At 43.2% G+C, this 18027-nt stretch overlaps 1 long non-coding RNA gene across 2 annotated transcripts; it reads left to right on the top strand.

Annotated features, from left to right (window-relative positions):
- Nucleotides 1–1502: 1502 nt before the first annotated feature.
- Nucleotides 1503–12112, top strand: LOC128322392 (uncharacterized). 2 transcript variants are annotated; one of them, XR_008305690.1, is made up of 3 exons: nt 1503–1633; nt 8345–8441; nt 10356–12112. It is a non-coding gene; the product is annotated as an uncharacterized LOC128322392 (long non-coding RNA). The 2 variants fall into 2 exon arrangements; XR_008305689.1 differs by having other exon boundaries at nt 1566–1704.
- Nucleotides 12113–18027: the final 5915 nt, after the last annotated feature.

Below are 18027 nucleotides of genomic sequence, written 5' to 3'. Positions count from 1 at the left end.
ATAAATAACAGATGAATAGCTTAAAAGGCCTTACACACAGCCAGCGTGGTGTAGTGGTTAGAGTGCTGGACTAGGACCAGGGAAACTCGAGTTCAAATCCCCATTCAGCCATGATACTTGTTGCGTGACACTGGGCTAGTCACTTCTCTCTCAGCCTAACCTACATCACAGGGTTGTTGTGAGGAGAAACCTAAGTATGTAGTACACTGCTCTGGGCTCCTTGGAGGAAGAGCAGGATATAAATGTAAAATATATTAATTATTATTATTATTATTACTATTACTCTGATAAACTTTTAGTAGGCAGAGTCAGATGCAAAATAATTATTTTTGTCAGAGTGAATGACAGAATGCTTTATCTCTCAAGCTGAGTAGAATCAGAAATCTTTTTCTGCACTCCAACTTGTGCGTAGAAACCATGTCCATAGGATTCCATATGAACATATGAAGCTGCCTTACAGCAAGTTAGGCCACTGGCCCTTCTAGTTCACTATTGTCAACAGTAACAGGCAGCAACTTGGGAGGAGAGCTGGCTTTGTGCTAGCAAGCATGACTTGTGGCCTTTGCTAAGCAAGGTCCAGCCTGGTTGCATATTAATAGGAGACTACATGCATGAGCACTATAAGATATTCCCCTTAGGGGATGGAGCTGCTCTGGGAAGAGCAGGCGGTTCCAAGTTCCCTCCTTGACAACTCCAAGACAGGGCTGAGATTCCTGCCTGCAACCGTGGAGAAGCCGATGCCAGTCTGGGTAGACAACATTGAGCTAGATGGACCAATGGTCTGATTTGATATATGGCAGCTTCCTATGTTGCTAACTCTCCAAGATTTCAGGCAGAGGCCTTGCCCTATCTGGAGATGCCAGGGACCTTTAGTTTGCAAATCATGTACTCCATAACTGGATTATGGCCCCTTCCCCATGATCGGAGAAGGAGGACTGAAAACAACATAGGTAATATGGGGAATTTGGAGTAATAGGTCCCTGCCCATCACAAGAAAAAGACACCCAACCTAGATTTACCACCAGATACAACACTTTGAATGGACAAATGCCTTGTGCTAACACAGTGAGGCTGCAGAGGCATGCCAGGGACACATCAGCCCTGGGTTAGAAAAAAAAGCCCTCCAAAGTCGCCAAATGAGTCATGAGAGTTTCAGATACCCAGGGGACGAGGTGGGCTCCTAGCCCTTCTTAGACTCAAGAATGACTGAGTCAGCACTAAAAAAGGTCAGCCTCAGGACAGCCAGGGGAGGAGGCTAGTTTGTCTCCTGCTCCTGCTCCTGCTCCTGCTCCTGCTCCTGCTCCTGCTCCTGCTCCTGCTCCTGCTCCTGCTCCTGCTCCTGCTGGCTTGCTGAATTCAGCCAGTTCCCTCTCCTGGAAAACTCCAGGCTCCTATGCTCAGAAGCAGCTCCTCCTCATCAGCTGCCTTATCTTTAAATACCCCAGTGCAGAGCTCAGGGCTTAAAGCCTACTTCCAGCCCCACCCACTTCCTGACTTTGCTTCCTGTTTCCTGCCACACCCAATGCAACTGTCTCCTTGGAGCTGTTTCCTGTAGTTCTCCCTGCCGTGCTCTATCAACCCCACTGGGATCTGCCCAGCCTGGACCCTTCTCATCCCTACTGCCCCTTGAAAGGTATGAAAGCCCCACAGGAGGGATGCCACACCCTTCTCCAGACTTCACAGCCCGCCCCCGCAAGCAACCAGGTAACATGGCATCGTGACAGAGAGTTAAAGATCCCCCACATCTGCAGTATGGAAGGGGCCATTTCTGTGTGTCACTGTGGCAGAGGAAACTAAATCAAGAGTTTTGGGGAGGAGAAAATTAGAGAGTCGCTGTTTTGTTTTTGTCTGCTTTTTCTAGAGAAATGCCTGAGCAATTAGAACTCTGAACTGAAGGACAAAATAACTTTGACAAAGTCAGGCCTATGGGCTACTGAGTGACATGTGTGGCACTGGAGATTTTCAGTGTATGCCTGGAACTGACAGTGATTCAATATAGAAGGATGTATACTTTCAGATTGGCATATGTGATTATCTTCACTGTGTTGGCACTGCAATTGGCTGTCTCTTAACCTAATTTTAAAAGCTGTCCACATTAAGATGAAGTCCCCACCATTTTGAATATCAAGTTGGAAACAAGATTGTAGTGACAGGTGAAGGCCAGCGTTTTCAAACCAAATCCTACCTGCTTTGTAAATATTGATGAGCCTAACTGATTTATTTTCTTTACAGGGAAGGGCTGGAACTCTCTGACAGAGCATATATTTTGCATAGAGAAGGTCCCAGCCAGGTTCAGCCACTGACATCTCCTCAAAGGGCTGGATCTGAATCTCTGTAAAGACCTCTCTCCAAAACTCTCAAGAGTTGCTGCTAGGCATTGTAGACAACACTGAGATAGATGGACGAATGGTCTGACTCTGTATAAGATAGTTTTGTATGTGTAATTCTTAAAGGTTGCTAAAATCCAATGTTCACTTTCCCCCCAGGAAAATAATACTTGGAAGTCCAAGCTAATTTATGGGTATAAATTGGGTTCCAGAATTTTTTGTTGTTGCAGAGTTTCAAAACAGGTTATTCTGTCTAACCAAATGGGATTCCAGGTCACTGTAAGCTTCAGAGCAGATCTTCTATTCTACTAACTGTAAAAACAGTATTGGCACCAAAGTAGAGGTTGCATGCAAAAGTATGTTTTTAAATCCTGATTGATTTTATACTTTATGGAAAGGGAGTCTGGAAATGGATGATTTAAATGATGATTAACAGATGATGGCCCATATTAAATGGATGATGAAACATGGAAGAGGGAAGAGCAGGAGTTGTTTAACACCATCCTTCCTGGTCACTTTTGTGCTTCAAATCCGCATCCCTCCCACGGTCTCTCTTTTATTTCTCAGCAAACAGACATCAGGAACAGTGTGGGAAGGGCAAGGCTTTGGATGTGTGTGTGTGTATGTGCAATCTAAATTGGAAAAACAGTTGGCAGAAGAAGGTTAAATACAGCACCCACACCACTTGATTGTTCAAAATGATTCCTTCCTGAAGCTTTGTGGTTGTCAAACATATATATGCTTGTGTATAGCCACCTATCTTGTGGAACTGGAGCTGTCACCTTTAAATGCTATGAGGGGCCTTGATCCAGGATAAGATCACATTGAGAAGGGGGGGCTTAACACTCCCCCCCCACACACTCACAGTTTTTCCTTGAATATCACCCCAAACTGCCATTTACTCCAAATGAAGAAAACACATGATTTTCATTGGGGAAATTATGCAGGGGGAAATGCTAAAATGACACAGAGGAACATGTTAAACCATTCACACCATGGTCACAACCTAGATCAGGGATTCCCACAAACAGTTTAGAGACAATAGACATACATTCATGTATTTCCATCATCAAGTCTAGTTTGGCCCTGGCTTGATAGAAGTCTGTGCTTGAGCCAGACAACTGGAGCTCTTGCTGTCTTGAGGGCCAGAATTTTTTTGCCCATATTGGGGTTAGTACATCTGGTGGTTCTGGGGTTTGGAAGACAAATTACTCCAGGATCTTCTTTTTCAAGCTACTTACATGGTTTATGTCAATATACCAACAAGTAGACAAGTGCACCATGGTAGATTTGCCTGAATGGAAAACAACACATCACGGATTGGTGTATGCCTCATAATGGGCTTTCATTTTGCTTTGACTCAGAAGTTGCATGCAAAATAGCATTTGTGTTGTTCCTTCCTTTCCCTCCATTGCTGCAGTAAAAGATAGTAATGTTAGAGCATTTTCAATGGATTCACTTCAAATAAAAGTCAATGCCATCCACTCCCGCTCTTGATTTTCAATATGTACTGACTTCTGTCGCTGATGTCGTTAACTGCACTCTAATTTGTCATGCATTGCCATCTTCTGACACTGACTATCCTTGTGCTTCTGCTAGTTTCCTCATTTTTATTCATATTTCTGAAATCCTTCAAAGTTCACACCATTTGGAGGAGAACAGAGATGCGTTGTGACCCTTATGAACTTGTCAAGAATGAGAAGGGAGGGAGGGAGGAAGGAAGGATGTGAACTTGGTCAGTGGTTAAGAAAAAGCCTAGTTACTTACAGTACTGGCGATTATGTGTTTCTCTTTATGCTCTTGTACTGTTCTTTGGGGAGCAAAGTTAAAACTCTTGGCCGCCAATACTCTGTAACATGTGTCATACAGCATATGGTCTCTTGTCCGATTTTGGTGCCAGCACACTGAATTGCAGCCAGTGTAAATGAAACAATGCATCAGCCAGACCATTAACCTTTGCTCGTACATACTCAGCTCTGAAGTGGATATTATTTATCAAGCGGTGTGCAGGGAAGCATCCTTAGCAGGCCTGATTAATACATCCAGTAGCACTGCACTAAATAGGTGAACAGCACCATACTAAGACTTTCAACTGGCTAAGCCAGCTAACACCTGTCTGCTTGAAATCTTAAATAAAAAATACCCTCACTAAAAATAGCAATAGCAATTCCAGAATCACTTTGCATTCCAAGTGATGGGGGGGAGGGGAAAGCCCACAGTTTTTAAAAAAAACAACATCAAATAGATATACATTGGGATATTTTCAAAGGGTCTTGAATTATTCGCCTACAGCTAACATATTGTAGAAAAGGGACATAAATAATTAACAATCCATGCCTCAAAGTGCTCCACTGGCACCATCTGAGCTCGATAATTAAGCTACATTTGTCGGATTAAAACAACAAAAGTACTTTTCTGTGACTCACAGTTAGATGTAGGGCGATTTGATCTGTTACGAGGCCCATGTATCAGCTACTGCAAGTTCATCCTTTTGGCACCTTTTCCATGCAATGGCTGTATGATGTTACATGGTTTACCATGTGGATCCTCGTGGCGGCTGGCACTGGCAGAGATTCTGCATGCAGTACTGATAGTCTACATGGTAAGGAATGCAATACATTATGGGCTTTGTGTTGAACAACAGCTTTCACATGGGTGTGCCTGCAATGTTACTCCTGGAGAAATTACTAGGTTATCCTAGTGGAACACATTTGAGAATATCCTCAGGACACAATCCATTCAGAGCAGATGAGATGAAGCAGAGGTGGCCAACCTGAGGGTCTCCAGTTGTTGTGGAACTACAACTCCCATCATCCTCAGCCACGATGAAATTGGTTGTGTGTTGTATTTAGTCTTCTGATCACTTTTTCCAGCTCTTACTGGACATGGGTTTTAGATCTATTGGCTAGCTTGTAATCACTGTTATTTTGTTTAATTAATATGACTATAATGGTAGTTCATGACTATATTATTTCCATCAGTTTTTTATCCTGTTTATTTGCCCATTTTGTGTGTGTACTGTACTCGTCGCACGGTGCATTGTGGGATTCCCTCGGCCTCTGGAACCAATGTGCTGGTTGCCATGGTGGTGATTGTGTGTGTGTGGTGGCACAGTGCAGCTTGGGTGAGTCTGGGATCATCTACGGAGAAGGTAGACTTAAACCTTGCCTCCCCGCTGCCTGCCTTCATGATTGTGTGAAAGGCCCCAAAAAACAATGATTCAGGATCAACACCAAGAACATACAATATGCAAAATGGAGCAGATGAAAAACACTGAGGAACCAGTGACTAAACAAATATTATTTAGCAGCAGATGTACCAAAAGCCTTTGTAAAAGACAAGTCTATGACCAGTAACTAAACACTGATAATGATGACGTTCTTGTGGCAGTATCTTCAATAGCCTAGAGCCTGCAATGGCTTTGTCACAGAATTGCTGAAGAATTGTACTTCAGCAGGCAGCGGGATGTGCAGAAGGGCCTCCCTAGGTGAATTTGTAGGTGAGCAGTTTCATGAGGGGGAAAGTGGTCCTTTAGGTATTATGGTCTTAAGTCATTTAGGGCTTTAAATGTGAAGTGCTGAATACAAATCAAAAGACAAATACCAAGGACCTCTTATGGACATCTCTGAATACCGGTTGCTGGAGACAGAACCCATTTAGATGTTTTGAAAGGAACCCCATTCACATTCACAGCTCTGAAAGTAAGTAGGAAGCCCTGTCTCTGAGCTGCACCGGAGTTGTCACTCACTCCTTCTTTTAAGTAACTCATGGTTACGGTGGCAGTTCTTTGCAGAGGGACCTGCTGCAACAGCAAGGGAAGGTGCTTCCGTGATCAGCAGCCCAGGTAGATCCAGGCTGCCAATCATGGGGAGCACCTCCCCTTGTGGTTCCAGCGGGTCCCTCTGCAGATGATGCCCACTGTAACCGCAAGTGGCTGAAGAGAGTGAATGAGTGACAGCTCTGGGGCTGCTCCAGAAAGAGAGCCGGGTCTCATGATCAGGGAGGGAGCCCTGGGTGGCCAGATCAGCTGCTCACACAATTGCTGGCTCCGTGATGGAGCCGGTGGGGGCTGGGATGAGCGTGAGCTGATCGGCCCCCGGAAGCTCCAGCATGCCCTACGTAAGTGCACAGGGCATGCTGGCAAGACCCCCGGAGCCGGGAGGCAGCATTTTGCCTCCCCTCCGGGGGTCTCCTTGTAAGTAGCTGCAGCGCGAAGCCGCACCGCAGCTACTCACAATTTTAAAGCCAGGTTTGCGGAGCGCTCGCTCCGCAAACCTGGTTTTAGGGCAGGGGTACTTAGGTGGGTTACCCGCCTAGGAACCACTGGGCTTGAAGCCGATCCCGGTGGTTCACATGATGGGGCGAAATTGGGCTAGCCTCCACTAGCCCGATTTCGCCCCATCGTGTGAATAGCCTCAGGGACTTCCTACCCATGTTCAGAGCTGTAACCGTGTGTGGGGTTTCTTTCAAAACATCTGAATGGGGCTACGGTCTTGCCTTTGTGCTGACTTTGAGCTTCTTTGGGTAGCCCCCATTGGAATCGGGATACTGGACATGGAATACCTTTGGTGTGATCATCAAGGAATAAAAAATGGAGATATTCTTCTTATATCTTACACTTCCACTTTTCAAACTTCTTTATTCCAAACTTCCTGGTAATGCAAGGTGAGAAGAACTTTTGCATCACCCTACCTTAGGAGGAGAGCAATAAGTTCCACATGCACTTGCAATTTATGCATCTTGTCACACAGAGGCCATATGCCTTTGTATATAACCTGGAAATACCAGCCCTTCATATATCTGCCTTTCACCATGTCTCATAAGGCACGATGCAACTCTCATTCATTCATTTCCAGCCATTTTTTGCACAATTCAGTTCATTATGTCTGAATGACTGTAAATTGAAATATTGGCAAAGATTCAACCCATTTTTTTAATTTAGTGCAACTGCTTCATTCATTCATAATCTTCTAGTGCCTCATGTGGAATTTAGATATAACTACAGAAACAGTCAAATCATAGTGAGGACTGGCACAGCTCTAGGTGCCTTGATCTACCTGAACAATGGCCATAAATATGATCAGGCCCCTGATTTCTTAGCTATAAACTGAATGTATGAAATAGCTGTATACTTCAGTGAGCTATTATTAGTCAATTTTGCCCAACATTATCTGTGCCAACTTATGACAGCAGTCCTGGCCACATGGATTTCATGAGATTGCTGTCTGTGCTTCTTTTAGCTAGAGAAATCAGGGACTGGACCTAGGACCTTCTGAAGGCATATCATGTGCTCACTATTGAGTGATGGCCTGCTTGAAACTAGGAGTGAATGATAAAAATAGCGCTGTATGCTGTTAAAAAAAATCATCCGGGATGCGAGTATTGTCGCTCATGGTTGGGAGACATGAAAGATGGTGGGTTTAAAGGAGGATTGATCTGCCCTATATTCTCCCTTAGCAGTCAATTCCACCATGAACAACCTCTTTTATCAATGCTACATAGCAGTTGATGACAAGACTTGATAGAAACAGTAAATAACCAATGTTTTAAAATTGGTGGGAGGTTGCTTACCTACTCAAAAGTGTATTTAAAGATGATCCTATACATCTTTGAATATTTTCTTTGTGTTAACTCTTGTTTCCTTTTCAGTTACATGTTTGAATGTGTCATTAAACTTATGTTCAGTATTTTTCACACCTACTTCCCACTCTTGTATTTAATTAGTGTGTCTTTCTGATTTTTTTCACTAGACTACTGGCTTATGGCCAGATAGCATGCTTACCTCCTTTTATAATGCACTTGGTGATTGAAATTGATAAATTTAGAATAAACTAAAAAGGGGAAATGAAACCGTACATTGTTTATTATTCTATGGAAACACTTGCATTTGAGTCTTCATTATATGAGAGGTAATACCTATTACAGCTGTAGGCTTGAATGCTCTTCTTGTGAGTATATGATGTTTAATATGAATGAAGACCTATGTAACAGGCCACCTCCTTTTTCTTATTTTGCAGTGCATGGTCTTATATAAGTAGGGTATACTCAAGTACGAAGAATGGGAAAGGAGTGAAACACTGTGAGCATTTCCCATCCCTGCACACCCAGAAGCCAGTAAGTGATGAGAGAAGGGGGAGGCAGCACACAAGGCACCACCTCCCCCTCTTCCTTCCTCTTTCTCGATTCTGGGGATTTCCCATCCCCACAAGTCCAGAAGCCAATGAGCAGCAAGAGAAGGGAGGAAGAGGAGGTGGCGGCAGCACATGATGTGCCCTTCTCTCTTCTCTCGCTACTCATGTGCTTCTAGTTGCACAGAGATGGGCTTCTGTGCACAGAAGCTGATGAGTGGTAAGAGAACAGGGAGGTGGGGTCAGAGGGGGAGCTGTAATAGAGCAGATGTGTTCCAAGAACCCGTCTGCCCTGCTTGCAGGAGCTGCCGAACCTCCAGGAGGATCCGCTGAGCTCCCCCCTCCCCGGCTGGGGATCCTGCTATCACCATCAGCAGCCACCTGCAGCTGCTGGTGCTGGTGGCCTCCTTCAGCCATTCTCCTTCCATGGGACAGCCAATGGAAGGAGGGTGTGCACATGGCCCCAGTCGATAGAAGGACGAGGAGAAGAGGGCAAGTGGCCAAAGGAAGTGGTTGGTGGTGCGCAGCCCATCTGGCCGGGCTCTGCCCATCGGCCAGACTTTGATGGAAGGAGAGTGCACATACAGACACTCATCTGGCTTTCCTCATCCTCTTTCCATCAGCTGGCAGTCTGGCTGATGGGAGGAGGATGAGGGAAGCCAGGAAGGGCGCATGCATGCACCACACAGAGGGCATCCCTGTGAGTAGAGAGGCCACCTGTATGGGAACACGGGCCGCCTTTCTCCTCGCTTCACCCCTGGATGGGGTGGAGCTGGCCCAGACCCTTGATGCTGGTATCTGCATAGGAGGTATAACCAAGATTGGCGTGGTGCCACCTCAGGCAGTGTCAGCACTTAAGCTAGCATTGGTCCCCCTTATTATCTAGGTTAAAAGTGCTGTGTTGGCATATTAACATAAATATAAGTTTCTCCCAAGTATATGGAAATGAGCAAGCCTTTTATTTTTCTAAATGGAAGCTTCTAGCTCTTCAGCAGACTACCCCTGCTGATTGATTGATTAAGTGCCATCAAGTTGGTGTTGACTCTGAGCAACCACATAGATAGATTCTCTTCAGAATGATTTGCCTTCAACTTGGCCTTTTAGGTCTTGTAGTGGTGTATTCATTGCTGTTGTGATCGGGTCCATCCACCTTGCTGCTGGTCCAGAATAAAATTCTACCCTTTGAACAGCAAATCATGGAATACATAAAGTCAGTGGTGGCTGGTATGGGTGGGGCTGAGAGGGGCAGAGAATGAATTGTAGTGACCTTAGAGAGTGCTGGCAGGGTCAAATCAACCAGTGCAGGGCCACCTTCCAAATAATTGTAATGGCAGCAACAAGAGCATGGCCCAGGTAGTTGCCCTGCTTGCTCTGCCCTAAGTTCTGTGGCTTGTTCTCTCTCTTCTGGCCCTGCCCAGCTGTCTCACTCTCTTGGCTTTCCCCACTGTGGCACTAACCCCCACTCAGGAAATGAAATCCCCAACCTGGTGAATGACCAGCTCACATGCCTGGAGTTAACACCATGGTGTGGCAAGATGAAAGAGAGTGAGGTAGTTGTGGTGGACAAGAAGAATGGTGGCCCATTCTCCACCACCCCAACTCTACCTGAACTGACTGCCACCGCATATCGTTTTGAATATATAGATTGATTTATAAATCAAACAGGACTGAAACACTTTCTTTATTTCACATGTTGCTCCAAACTGTCATTTGTTGTAACTTACATACAATGATGAAATTTTGCCATACTGTATATATGCTGAGCTGAGATCTCAAAGATGAGAATTCTCTCAGTTTGTACTGGGGGGAAAAGGACTCACATTATGTAAATAACATTTAAAATGACATATAACTGCTGGATCAAAAATCAGCGGTAATAATTGCTGAAACCTCTTTGTAGGCATCCCATTTCCAGTGACAAGAACCTCCCAGAGCTCCACAGCTTGCACCCTGTTCTCCCATATGCTGCGATTCTTCTGCACAGGAACAGCAGCCACTGTGTCAGCCAGAGGGAACAGCACCGGATTCTGATTTGTAAATATCACTGGATCACTCTGGAGTAGTCTCATTTCTGGCTTTGCCTCAAGCATTATTTGAAGGGCTGATTCTGTTTCATTTCTCTCTCTTTTCAGCTATTTACCATAATTAATTTGATCAGTCCAGTGAAAAGAAGGCTTCTTTCTTTCATGCTGCAGCTATTTTATTTTATTTTATTTTGTACTTAATCATATTAAAAAGCGTGCTGGTGGACTGGAAATGTCACTAGTATCAGGCATGTCATCATACTTTTACCTGTCATGATGGGCCAATAACTCTTCCCTCTTTTGTCCAATGAGTACCCCTTTTTCGTGGCATTACATCACAGTTCAAATGTACATCTAAAAATATAGACCCAACCATGTAGTGTATGCATCTTATGAGTGCTATAACACCTCCCACCATTTTCCACATCCTGTAATATATATATTTCAGTAAATTTCAGAAGCTTCATGAATGTTGTTACTTTCTCTTCAGTTCATACTTCTTGAGAGGTCATGAGAAACAACTGTCAGAACAGCCTGACATTTACCACTAAATTTTAAGTATCATCAAATGGCTTTGGCTGAATACCAAATTTCCTCTCAGTTTATCAAGAGATGTTGTGAAATGTCTAACACAAGTCTAGTGACACAGTAATTATGTAATGTATGGGATGTGCTGCCATGGAGGATGGTGTTGGCAGGGGTGGGCTTTCCGTGAGGTGAGACAGTCCCTTTGGGGGCACTAGTTAGGTGGCAAGATGTCCTTCTCCACTCTGCTTCTTAAAAAGGGGGGAGGGAGGCGCAAACAAGGGGGTGGGTGGGCAGAATTTGGCACCCTGCTCAGGTGTACAGAGGGAGACCTTGAGCTACCATTGGGTATAGAATTGACTTGAATTGAATTCAAAATTGTATATACTGTATTCCCATTATACATGTACAGGGAGTTCACCAAGGAAGAAATGTTACCTCTCTTAATTTCCACAATCTGACTGGCATCTTATGGTTGGCTTGTGTAATAGATGTAATTTGTTTTCTTGTATGCCTTCAAAAGGCTACATTACATTGCTGGGCATAGCAGTCCACCTATGAAATGTGTGCATTTTGTATCTGCTGCTGTTTCTGTCCCAATATATGCTCTGGGAAGCTGTCATACTAAAATACATGCATCTTTGTACTTGCTGAGGGCTTATGAGTATAAAAGTTGAAGTTGGTATTCAATGAAGAATTGAACCACCAAGAGGAAACTTTCAGTACCCAGTTCTATTGCTAATGGAACCCCTGAATTTGGAAAGCTACCAAAGCCACAGTCAACCTTGCTCAGGAATGGCTGAGCTGGCAAAGCTAGCAAAGAAGGGAGGGGCTTGCCCTTAGTGCTGAATTCTGAACCTTCTCTATCTTCTGTACTAAATTTCTCAGTCCATAGCTTTTCATCACTCCCATTTTATGAAATCAGACCAGCCAGGCAGGTCTGATGAGTTTTATCTTTCTCTTCTTCTTTCTGATCAGAATTCATTCATTCCTCATAGAGTTGCTAACTTTTATGCTGCTGCTTGTTCCTGTTGCTGTAAACCGATTAAATAATATCATAATTTGGTTTCGTATTGCTCTTTAATAAATTACATTTTACTTAGGGTTATCTATGGTGAGTCTGGATGTAATTCTATGATACTTATGAAAGTACTGTGGTTCTGTATTTTTTCTATTTCTCGGTGGTCTGTGACCATAATAAAATCATTCACTCACTCACTCACTCATTCAGTCAATAAAAGTATAGAAGAAGGAATTTTGGTTGGTCAGCTTGTCATGCAGAGATGAGAAAAGCTGCATATGCTAAAATTCCTATTGAAGCGTAATCATTAAAGCAACATGAGTCCTGAACCTTTTGCAGCTGGGCATGTTATATCTTTCTCTTCCTTTTGCATAAGATAGTGACACAAGTTAGACTACAGCTGTACTGATCCCTTGGTACCCAGCATGAACATGATAGATATTACCCTGCCCCCAACCATTCCTCCAACTAGAGGTGTGCATGAATCATTTTTTGCAATTCGATTTGACCTTGAATTGAATAAGAAAAATTTGAATTGATTTGTCAAACCAGCTGGTCCTTGCTGGCTGGTTCGGTGAATCAAATAGAAAATCCGCAGGAAATCCGCAATTCACCCATAGGGAACAATGGGGATCTTGAATCATGCCATTGTTCCTCAGGGGTAGGTCCTAGGGACACTGAAGTTGGTTGAGTGGTAGGGCATGATGGTGCTACCTACCACCCAACTCACAAAAGAAATGGGCAAGTGGGCGATTTAATTTTTTAACTTCCCCAAAACACCCCATAGGATCCTATGGGAAGTAGGTAAAAAAAAAAAATCTCCCACTTGCCTGTTTGTCAAAAAACCCTACAAAATCAAACCTTCATTGTTTCCTTCCTCCTCTCCTGATGTAAGGGCTCTCTTCTCTCTGCCTCCCAGTCCCTTTGAATACATTTTGAAATTCCCTCCTTTTTTGTTCCCCCTTTGTCAAGCTGAGATCCAGCAAAATATTCAGCAGCAATAGGTAGCACAATATATACTCAGTGCTGAGAAAAGAAAACCATGAAATCAAATCTTCCTCCTGTTCTGATGTTATTCTTCTTCATAAGGCCTCTCTCTGCCTCTCAGTCTCTTTGAATGCATCTTGAAATTCCTTCCAAAAGTTTCCCCCCTCCCTCTACCCTTTCCCCAGCCAATGGGGGCAGAGTTGCCCATGCCTTGATCTGAATGACAACAAGCCAAGCAAGAAGCAAGGAGATCTCAAGCCAATCAGAAGCCAGTGCTAGAAAACCAATCACCAAGTGGGAAAAGCCCACCAAATTGGCCACACAAATCTCATGAATTGATTCATGCCAAATCAGCACTGATTCGTTTTGACCTCATATCAGCTGCTTCATTTAAGGGGTGATTCGATTCATGGTTGAATCAGTGAATTGCCCCTAATCCGGCATAAATCTATTCATATGTAAATGAGATTGAACATCCTTACCTCAAACTTTTTCATCCTACTACAAATTACTTCCATGACTATCCATTACCTTAGAAGCAGGTCTGAAATTTAACTTCTGATTGTACCAATATATTATTATTATTATTATTTTATTAATTAATTAATTTACATTTTAAATCCCATTCTTCCTCCAAGGAGCCCAGAGTGGTGTACTACATGCTTACGTTTCTCCTCACAACAACCCTGTGAAGTAGGTTAGGCTGAGAGAGAAGTGACTGGCCCAGAGTCACCCAGCTAGCATCATGGCTGAATGGGGATTTGAACTTGGGTCTCCCTCGTCCTAGTCCAGCACTCTAACCACTACACCATGCTGGCTCCTAGGAGGGTAATGGGTAGTCCTGGAAAGTATTTGGGGAATTATAACTTTAATTCAGAGTCAGTGTTATTAATAACTGCTGCTGTCATGGCTTCATTATTATTTATGCCATTTTGTTGTTGTATTGGTTGGAATTTATGGATGTTTTCAATTCTTAGCCCTCTTGTGGCTTTCTAAAGTACATGGTGGAGTACAAATTGACTGACTGACTGACTGAATATAGATCTCTGAGCACAACTTTTTTATGTGACAGTTTCATATCTGTGAAGTTAAAGGGCTTCATCTTCTTCATTAGTTTTACATATTTCAAAATTTAAGATCAATATGTAAGATTAAATGGAATATAGAACTGGAAATACAAACTAGTATTAGATTGTGAATATTGGTCCTATCATTTGTCCCAGCAGCTATTAAGCTGTTTCAAACCAAGTCAATGACCCAGCTGATCTTTGGAGCTCAATTGGGTCCATATTCGAACTTTATCCCCACGGAGGTTGTCCAAACTAAATTTCTAAGAACGGTTCTTCCAATGCCAAAAGGCATATCCAACTCAGCCTTGAAGCTGGAGGCTGGGGTGAATAAACCAAGAAGCAAAGCAGTTTCAGTTCGTGACCCCTGAGGATGTAGACAAGTTGCTTAGAATGGTGCGGCTTACCACCTGCCCTCTTGATCCTTTCTCGACATGCCTTATAATCTTGCAGGGAGGCTGTTGTAGAGGGTCTGGTAGAAATAATAAATGCTTCTCTGAGGGACAGCAGGATGCCTCCTTGTCTTAAGGAAGCAATCATTAGACCACTTTTGAAGAAGCCTGCCTTGCATCCCTCAGAGTTAAACAACTACAGGCCTGTCTCCAACCTTCCATGGCTGGGCAAGGTGATTGAGAAGGTGGTGGCCTCCCAGCTCCAGGAGGTCTTGCTCCAACTGATAATCTAGACCTATTTCAAACTGGCTTTCAGGTGGGCTATGGAGTGGAGATTGCCTTGGTCGGCCTGATGGATGATCTTCAATTGGGAACTGACAGAAGGAGTGTAACTCTATTGGTCCTTTTGGATCTCTTGGCAGCTTTCAATACTATTGACCATAGTATCATTCTGGAACATCTGAGGGGATTGGGGTTGGGTGGCACTGCTTCGCAGTGGTTCCGCTCCTACCTCATGGTCAGATTACAGATGGTGTCTCTTGGAGACTGTTCTTCAAAATCTGAACTTTCGTATGATTTCCCTCAGGGCTCCATATTATCTCCGATGCTGTCTAACATCTACATGAAATCGCTGGGAGAGATCATCAGGAGATTTGGTGTGGGGTGTTATCAGTATTCTGATGACACCCAAATCTATTTTTTCATGTCAACATCATTGGCAGAAGGCATAATTTCCCTAAATACATGTCTGGAGGCAGTAATGGGTTGGATGAGGAATAACAAACTGAGGCTGGATCCAGATAAGAGGGAGATACTTATTGTGTGGGGTCGGAACTCGGGAGACAATTTTGATCTGCCAGTTCTGGATGGGATCATGATCCCCTGGAAGGAACAGGTATGTAGTCTGGGGGTGTTGCTGGATATGAACCTCTCTCTGGTGTCCCAGGTTGAGGCAGTGGCCAGAGGTGTTTTTTAATCAGCTTCAGCACATATGCCAGCTGCGACCATTTCTTGAGATGAATGACCTCAAAATGGTGGTACATATGCTGGTAACCTCTAGGCTGGATTACTGCAATGTGCTCTATGTGAGGCTGCCTCTGTATGTAGTCTGGAAACTGCAGTTGGTCCAGAATGCAGCAGCCAGGTTGGTCTCTGGGTCATCTAGGAGAGACCATATTACTCCTGTGTTGAAAGAACTACACTGGCTGCTGATACGTTTCTGGGCAAAATACAAAGTGCTGGTTATTACCTATAAAGCCCTAAACAGCTTAGGCCCTGGGTATTTAAGAGAGAGAGTTTCATCTGTGGTTGCCGCCATCTGGAGAGTTTCATCTGTGGTTGCCGCCAACTCAGTTTGGTGGCTACTCGGGAACGGGCCTTCTCCATTGCTTCCTCTGGACTTTGGAATGCACCTCTGTTGAAATAAGAACCTCCCCATCTCTGGCAACTTTAAAAAAGGCACTGAAGGCACATTTATTCACCCAGTCTTTTAATTAGATTTATAATTTTTTAATACTGGGTTTAAAATGTTTTAAATGATTTTAATTGATTTGATGTTTTAAATTATTTTAATTATAAACTGCCAAGAGCTGCAAGTTTTGGGCAGTATAGAAATACTTTAAATAAAATAATAATAATAATAATAATAATAATAATAATAATTATTATTATTATTATTATTATTATTATTATTATTATTATGCTGGAGACCAGAATGTGGTTGGCAAGCTTCAAATATTTGTTAAAGCTGAAATTTCAACCATATGGATTGACCCTCCTAGTTCTGGAGGATCAGACCCACTCTAAGTGGTTATCTAGTGGTTAAACTCCAACCATCTGGAGTTTAATTGGAAAACTCCAGATGGTTGGACTCTCTTCTGAATTTCTAATTGCTATGGGGTTTAATCAAGCCATTTGAATTCTAGAATAACGTCTTCTAGATATAGAATCACAAGAAGAGAGAAGCAAACTCTCTAACTGTATTAAGAATTGGTGGGTCACCTCAATTTTAGCTCTGGCAAGCTATGTTTATAATCTGACATTCCCAGCCCATCAGGGACCCTTCACCTTAGCTCGTTATAATGCTTTCCCATCAGCTTGGTTAGAAGGGAGATATAAAAAGACACCCTATTACCTGCACAAGTGTTCCTGTGGATCAGACGAAGTTGATAATAGCATTATACCCCTTTTATGGTCACTGTACTGGTTGCCTGTTTGCTTCTGGGTCCAATTCAAAGTGCTGGTTCTCGCCTACAAGATCCTTATGGGCACAGCACCTGTATAATTCTGGGATCGCCTCTCTCAGCTGGTTGTATACCATCTTGTGAGGTCTGCTCAGCTGGCCCTCCTTAGTGTCCCAGGCCCTGATTTAGTGCATGGTGCCTTGTCCTGTAGGTGGGCCTTCTCTGTGGCTGCCCTTCTTCTTTGGAACACTCTTCCCCACCAGATTTATTCAGCCCCCTCTGGTTGCCTTTAAGGCCCTTCTCAAGACCTACCTGTTTTGCCAGGCGTTTGCCCTTTAATTTTATTTATTTATTTATTTATTTATTTATTTATTTATTTATTTATTTAATTCGGTTTCTATACCGCCCTTCCAAAAATGGCTCAGGGAGGTTTACACAGAGAAATAATACATAAATAAGATGGATCCCTGTCCCCAAAGGGCTCACAATCTAAAAAGAAACATAAGGTAGACACCAGCATCAGTCACTGGAGGTACTGTGCTGGGGTGGATAGGGCCAGTTATTCTCCCTCTGCTAAATAAAGAGAACCACCACTTTTAAAAAGTCCCTCTTTGCCAAGTTAGCAAGGACTTATCATTAAGCCCCTTATTATGCCAAGTTATTAGGCTCATTATGCCAAGTTAGCAGGGGCTTATATTATTATGTTATTGTTATTGTATTGTTGTTCACCACTTAGAGTCTTTGGAGGAGGCAGTCTATAAGAAATTTTAAATAAATAAATAAATCGGCCCATATTTTACTTCCTTGTCAATTTTACAGCATTCCACGTAGCAAATTGATTTTACCTCTTTTAGAGAACCTTCAGGGAAGACCAATGGACTTGTCTTCTTGCAGATAAGACTGTATTTGTTACTTCTTGTGTCGCTAGATTTTGTGCCATTGCATACAAGATTCGTCAAGCAATGGTGATGCCCCCGCCCCATCAGTTAAGTAAGGATGTCTCTGATAGGACTTCCTTTACCTAAATGCAACTGTGATATCTGACAGACTGTACCAACTGCATTGAATGTCAACTTTGTATTATAATGCTGAAATCTGGTCAAGTATCATAATAAAGATATTGATTGGTTGGTCGGTCCTATCCACATTGTGCAGTCATACTCCTTTACTTTTATGCAAATTACCAAGAGAAATATCTTACCATTCCACGTATTGAAGTGGTTAAAGAACATATATAGATGATTTCAGGCTATTTCCCCCCTGTTTTGCCCCAGATATGGTATGAGAACATGATACAGCCACTTGTTAAAGCTAAGCAGGTTTTGGTCTGATCAGTGCCTGAATAGGTGTCTGCCTGAAAGCCCCATGTAAGT

The sequence above is a fragment of the Hemicordylus capensis genome, chromosome 4, assembly GCF_027244095.1.
Source record: "Hemicordylus capensis ecotype Gifberg chromosome 4, rHemCap1.1.pri, whole genome shotgun sequence".
In the NCBI taxonomy this organism is placed as follows: domain Eukaryota; kingdom Metazoa; phylum Chordata; class Lepidosauria; order Squamata; family Cordylidae; genus Hemicordylus; species Hemicordylus capensis.
This window is presented reverse-complemented; position numbering and strand designations above follow the sequence as displayed.